Source organism: Octodon degus, unplaced genomic scaffold (genome assembly GCF_000260255.1).
Source record: "Octodon degus isolate 3935 unplaced genomic scaffold, OctDeg1.0 scaffold00025, whole genome shotgun sequence".
In the NCBI taxonomy this organism is placed as follows: Eukaryota; Metazoa; Chordata; class Mammalia; order Rodentia; family Octodontidae; genus Octodon; species Octodon degus.
Window position 1 is genome coordinate 14,229,513 of NW_004524601.1, and position 7,069 is coordinate 14,236,581.

Here is a 7,069-nt window from a genome sequence, read left to right on the forward strand (position 1 = left end):
TGGGCTTGCGTTCTGAGGTTGCGTTTTGTTCCTTCTCGTCATTTTGTGTAGCACTGTCTTCTGCCCTTTGTTGTAGTTATAACCTTCACACGTCCTGAAGTTCAGGTGGAGCTCTACAGAGTTTGGAGTTATCCAGCTGCGTCTGGCTCCAGTCTGGCTGCTGTGCTCAGCTCCTTCCCAATGCGGACCTGGGCTTGGACCGGGTCTGTGGGTTCCCGGAATTCGGCAGAAATTTCTACTCAGCGGGAGTGGTGGAGGATGTACTGTGGAGTGGTGGGTGGTGGCCCGAGGTGGTGGGAGAGGGTCTGGCCCACACTGTGCCTGGGCTGGGACTAGTCCCGCTGGTGCAGGTTAGCAGGAAGCTCTCCACACACTCACCGGACCTGGCCCAGGACTGGGTCTGGGGGTTCCTGGAAGTCGGCAGAAGTTCCTACTGGGCGGTTGGGGTGGGGGAAGGACTGCGGAGTGTTGGGGGGCGGTCAGAGGGTTTGGGAGAGGGTCCAGCCCATGCTACGCCTAGGCTGGGACTGGTCTCACTGGCACAGGGTAGCAGGAAGCTCTCCACACACTCACCAGACCTGGACTAGGACTGGGTTAATATTTAAATTTTTGATCCATTTTGACTTTAATGCATGGTTACAGACATGGGTCTAATATTAGACTTCAGCATGTGGAAAGCCAGTTTTTACATCACTATTTATTAAAGAAGCTATCTATCATCCAATGACCATGTTTTTTCCCTCTGTCAAAGATAAGGTGGCTGAGTGTGTTTGTAGTTGTGTCTGTGTCTTCTAGTCTATTCCATTGATCCCTAGGTCTGCATTTTACCTTTACCATACTGTTTTTATCACAGTAGTTTTGTTGTACAATTTCTAGTCAGGAATTGTAATGCCTTCTTCCTTTTCTTTGTTGCCCAGCATTACCTTTTCTAGTCTAGATTTCTTCTGGTTTCAGATGAAATTTGGGAATGTTTTCTCTACATCTGTCAGGTATACTAATATATTTTAATTTAGATTACACTGAACTTGTATAATTATTTAGGATTATGGCCATTTTCACAATGTTGGTTCATCCTATTCAGGAGCAAGGAATATCTTCCCCTTTTTTTGAAATCCTCTTGGATCTCTTTTTTAGTGTTCACTGTACAAATATTTTACTTCCTTTGTATATTGATTCCCACATATTTAATTTTTTTGGATGTTATTGTGAAAGTCATGGCTTTGTGTATGAAAATGATACTGATTTTTGAGTTTTGACTTTCCATCTTGCAATGCTACTAACTTTATTAAATCTTCAACTCTCTGGGTGGAGTTTTGGTGGTGTTCTATGTAGAGTATTATGTAATTTGCAAATAATCATAATTTTACTTCTCCCATTCCTGTAATTATTCCTTTTATTTCTCTCTCATGTGTAATTTTTCTGGCTAATGTTTCCAGGACTATATTGAATAGTGATAACAGTGGACATCCCTCTCTTGTTTCTGGATTTAAAGTTAAGTTTTTCAGTTTTTGCTCATTTTAGCATGATGTTGGCTGTTGGTTTGTGATAATTGGAGTTTATCAGGTATTGGTAAAGACCATGTATTCTGATTGTCTGTAGGGTTTCTATTATGAACGAGGGTTGCACTTTGTCAAATGCTTTTTCAGCATCTATTAAGGTGATCATATTTTTTTTTTGTCTTTGGATCTGTCTATGTGGTGTGTTACATTCATTAATTATGCACATACTGAACCATTCCTGCATTCCTGGGATGAATCCTATACTTGATCATGATGTAGAATCATCTTGATGATTTGTTGCATTCTGTTTGAAGTATTTTATTGAGGATATTTGCATTTATATTCATTAGGGATATTGGCCCATAGTTCTCTTTTTTTTTGGTTGCATCTGTTTCTGGTTTTGGTATCAGTGCACCCTTCCCTCCTGGAAGGCATTTTTTGAGTAAAATGCTTCCCTTTCAATTTCATTGAAAAGTTTGAGAAGAGATGGCATTAACTTCTCTCTAAATTTCTTGTAGAATTCAGCTGTGAATCCATCAGGACCTGGGCTTTTCTTTGTAGGTTTTTAATTACATTTTCAATTTCATTAATTGGTACTGTTTTTTTCAGAATTTTTATTCTGAATGTCTTCTTTATTCAGATTTGGTAGTGCATATGTATGTAGGAATCTGTTTATTTCTTCTATGTTTTCCCTTCTGTAAAGGTAAAGATTTTCAAAGTAGGTATTGATGCTTTCTGAATTTCTATAGAATGTGTAGTGATTTCACCTTTTTCCATGTTTATCACATGAATTTGAATTTTTTCTTTCTTTTTTTTGTGGACGTAGTACAGGAGATACAGAGTCTACAGGGTCTCACCACGTATGTTAGACTTGTAGGGATCCTCCCATTTCCAGACTCCTAAGAACTGGGATTACAGGCATGTGCCACCCTGCCCAGTCTCAATCACCATCTCAGTGCTCTCCAGGGGCGGGGCTGGCATGGCAGGCGGTGGATCGAACCCCAGCTGCTGCACTGTGCAGAAGCAGGTGCTTTAGTCCGCTGAGCTATCTGGCTGGCCCTTTCTTTCCTTCTTATGATGAGGTTTGCTAAGGATTTATCAATTTTATTTATGCTTTAAAAGAACCACTTCTTTGCTTCATTATTTGTATTGTTGTTGATCATTGCATTAATTTCTGCTCTGATCTTTATAATTTTTATATACTTTGGGCTTTGGGCTTGAGTTGTTCTTTTTCTAGGAGCTTGAGGCTCAGCATAAGATCATTTCTTTGGGCTCGTTCTGTTTTCCATATATATGTTCACTGCCATATATTTACCTCTTAGGACTGCTTTAATTGCATCTCACAGGTTCCACTAAGTTGTATCTGAATTTTCATTTGATTGTAAATATTGTTTACTTTGTTAGTTTCATTTGTGATCCATTGATTGTTCAGGAAGGTATTATTTAATTTACATGTGTTTATGTGGTTTTGTGATTTCTTTTGTCAATAATTTCCAGTTTCATTAAACTATGGTCAGGTCATATGTATGGGATAATTTCAGTTCCTTTGCACTTACTTAAGCATGCTCTAGGTGCTAGAATATGGTATATTTTGTAGACTGTCCTATATGCAGCCGAGAAGTATGTGTATTCTGCTGTTGTTGAGTGGAACACTCCATAAAGGTCTACTAAGTCTGTGTCTTCACAAATTTGGTTTAGTTCTGTTATTTCTTTGCTGAATTTTTGCCTAGTTGATTGATATCCTCATGACAATGGGTGTTAAAATCTCCCATGTCAATTGGGTTATTGCTCATTTGAATTTTTATGTCTGCTAAAATTTGTCTTATATAGTCAATGCTCCTACCTTGAGTTCATATGCATTTAGGATTGTTATTGCTTTCTCTTGCCGTTTTTCCCCTAACAAGTATGTAGTGACTGTCTTTATTTTTTTGATCATTCTTGGTTTGATGTTCACATTGTCAGCCACCAGAATAGCTACCCCTTCTTTTTTCTGGGTTCCTATTGCATGGACTTTTGGTTTACATCATTTGATTTTCAATCTATGAATTTCCTTTCAAGTTAAATATGTTTCTTGTATATAGTATATTGTTAGATTTTGCTTTGTGACCTACTGTGCCAGTCTGCTTCTTTTGATTGGTGAGTTGAATTCCTTTACATAGATGGTTATAACGATATGCATTGGCTTATCTTTGTCATATTATTTTCCTGCTGTAGGTTCCCTACTCTTCTCCTCTGCTTAATTGCTTGTTCCCCACGGTGGTTCTTTTCCATTGTTTGTATTGTATTCATTATTTGTATAGTTTGTGTGTATTTGTCCCCTCAAAGCCTCATGCAGTCACTGAGGTGCAGTTCTATAGTTTGTTATTAATTCATGATCCAAGATTAGGATTATGGGAGCTGGGGATTTGTCTCAGTGGTAGAATGCTTGTCTAGCAAGCTGGATGCCCTGGGTTTGGTCCTTGGCACCAAAAACAAAAAAAAAAAACCTTCCCTAAAAGCAATTCAAGTAAAAAAATACAGTTAAGTCAAAAAAGACCAAAAATATACAAGGCAACAAGACTGGGATCATGGATCTGAGTACTGCTGGGATTATGGGTGTGAGTGATACATCCAGCCCAGGGTGGATAGCCTGAAAAGAATTTAAGGGAGATAGACATGCTCTCTCTTGCCACGATTGATGCTACTTCTCTATTTTGCTCTCTGCTCTTTACCACAGCCATGAATGGCTGCTCTCTGCCATGTGTGCTACACTGCCTTGGCGCCAGCTGAGTGTGGACTGAAACCTCCAGCAAGTGTGAGTTACATAAACCCTTCCTTCCTTCATTTTAGGTGTTGGGAATTTGTCCCAGCAATGAGCAAATAGTAACTGTAGTCATTTTTGACACTTTCTAGACTATCTTTCAGTATGCTTTGTAGGGTTGATTTTGTGGTCACGAATTTTTTTTTTTTTTTGGCTGGCTCAGGATGCCATAAGGGCAGGTCTGGCAAGGCATGAGGATCTGGGGATTGAACCACAGCAGCCTGAGCCTAGAATTTTTTTTTTTTTTTTTTTTTTTGTGGTACCAGGGATCAAACTCAGGACCTTGCGCTTGCCAGGTAAGCCCTTATTCCACTGAACTATCTCCCCAGCCCATGAATTTTTTTCAGTTTTTCTGGGTCATGGAAGCATAAAAATGTGGAAAGCTTTTCAAATTTGATATTCATCATTGTGGAGGGGCCATTCTAATCTTCTGTGTATTGTTCCAATTTTAGTGTATGTGCTGACAAACCAAGCACTCTGATGCATATTATTTGTACTTTTGTGATAAAAATATGGATGTTATGGACATAAAACAGTTTTCCATGATCCATAACCTTTCATACTTCACCATCACATTGGGGTCTGAAAATGGTGACTATCACATGTAAAATATTAATAAGATTATTTTTATATTTTCATAAAAGTAAGCTCTGGAAATTTATTTTCAGTAAAATTTCTTGAGATCCCTGGATACCAATTTTTGAGCGGAATCTGATTAAATATTAGGAATTGCACAGCATGATGAGAAATGTGTATTCATTTGAAAATAGTATTAAATCTTGCTTCTGTAAGGATATCAATGAAACAGATGTGAAGACCATACTGAATGTCTTAATACCAGACTGTGAAATGTTATCTGAGCATTTTTACTCTTTTGTGTCATCAGGAAATTAATATGACTTGGGGCATTTTTTAATTGTATATTTATTAGGAATGAATTTTTTTATCTTTACCAAATAGCAATGATCAGAAACTGAAAATGGATATATTCATTTAGGACAGTTTTAAGAGTACCATGCCAATTATTACTTTAAAAATATGCTTAAATTTTTTTCAAAATGGGACTAGCCTTTTACAAAAGCATACGCATATTCCTGTGTGTGTAAGCAGCTATCAAGAAATATATTCTGGCTATAAAATCAAGGGTGAGATGTATGTCTATATTTCAACATCTTGGATGTGATTTAAAGCTTTCTATGCACTACGGTTTGGAAATATAAGCTGCTCTTTCTTCTCTAAAAATAGCTTATCTTTTCTAAAATCTTTCATTCTCAATATTTATTATTGAGTTTTCTCATATCTGATTTGTATTATTTTTATAAATTGTTTCTCAAGGTAAAATTGCACTTGGCTAAATAGTAATATAAAATCTGTCTTTTATGAATATAACAGGAAAGTGCTGGCATGACATATTTTTAAAAAGTGTGTTTTACTTTAGGACTCTCATATTGCTGGATTTGGCAGTTCTAAACTAAATAACTGTAAATTACTTGTCAGTAGATACTTTACCTGATAAGAAAATATTGAAAATTGGCCAACCAGGAAAGTGTTTTAATTTATACCTTATTGGAGATATAAATCTGGTCTTCCCTTTTAGGGATGTTTCTTCTCAATATTATCTTCCTGAAATTGGAGTGGTTTACTTGGTTTTATAGAGTCCCAACTCTATGGAGTTTTGGGACCACATACTTTATTTCTTGTAACTAATCAGAACTGAGAAAGGCCAATGTACTGACTGGTTGAAACTATATGTTTATTGATGAAAATGAAAGAAACCATGAAACTTGCAGAGGTATTGAAAGTTTAATATTTGATTTAACAAATGTGTTAGGATTATATTTTTGTCTTTTTTTGTGACATGATTATAGCAAACTCAGAACGGAAGGAACCAACACATTTCTCTAACTAGTCTACTGAGGGTATTTAATGAAGACTTTAGACTAATGAAAACATACTTCTATAAATTGAAAACATTTGAGATTTGACTTGATAGTTTTTTTTTTTTTGACTTGATAGTTGACATACAGTTAAGAATTTAAATTCCAAAAGAACTCAAAAGAAGAAATACAAATAGATAGGTATAATACAAGTAAAAGGAAAAAAAGATCTCAAGGACTAACTAATCAAGAGAGGGATAGGAGAAGAGCTGGGAAACATGAATAAGTCAAGTCATACAATTATAAGTAGAAGATGTGCAAGGCAATGATCCTGAGAATCTCCAGATGATTTTGCATCTAGCAGTTAACTGGAAAAATTTTCACCCTGACTAACTATATATACTGGTACCTGTGAACTAACCTACTGCACTGCAAATGGCAATTTGTAATAGTAGTTTCATGTTTGAGAGCCTGTCATTTTTGTCTTCTGAATATGGGCTGCTTGTCATAACATGCTAGTTGCTGCTATAATGTCTCTTGGGTAGATCATTGTTCAAAAAGTAGGGGGTGGTGTATGGAAGCAAGAGACAGGTAAAGGAATATTGTGGGACTGTCCTGCTCCAAGGTTGTATATGATGAGATTTTTGGCCTTATGTGTAAACATAAGTATATAATTCTGTATGCCTATTTTTGAAATACATTCTAATTTTTAAATGCTTTTTATTATATTCTGTAGGGACTTAAAGTTTAACATATCAATACTTGATGAAAAATACCTGTTACATATTATGCCTAAGATATTTGATATGCAGACATATAGTGAGGTTAAGCTTAACAGCCTAAGTTTTATGGTAAGAACAATAAGCTTGTCTTCTGGATGGTAAACAAACTAA

General features: G+C 36.5%; 1 non-coding gene across 1 annotated transcript; it reads right to left on the reverse strand.

Annotated features, from left to right (window-relative positions):
* Positions 1 to 4,668: 4,668 nt before the first annotated feature.
* On the reverse strand, positions 4,669 to 4,775 carry LOC111816045. Its single transcript, XR_002820582.1, has one exon. It is a non-coding gene; the product is annotated as a U6 spliceosomal RNA (small nuclear RNA).
* Between the last annotated feature and the right edge of the window lie 2,294 nt (positions 4,776 to 7,069).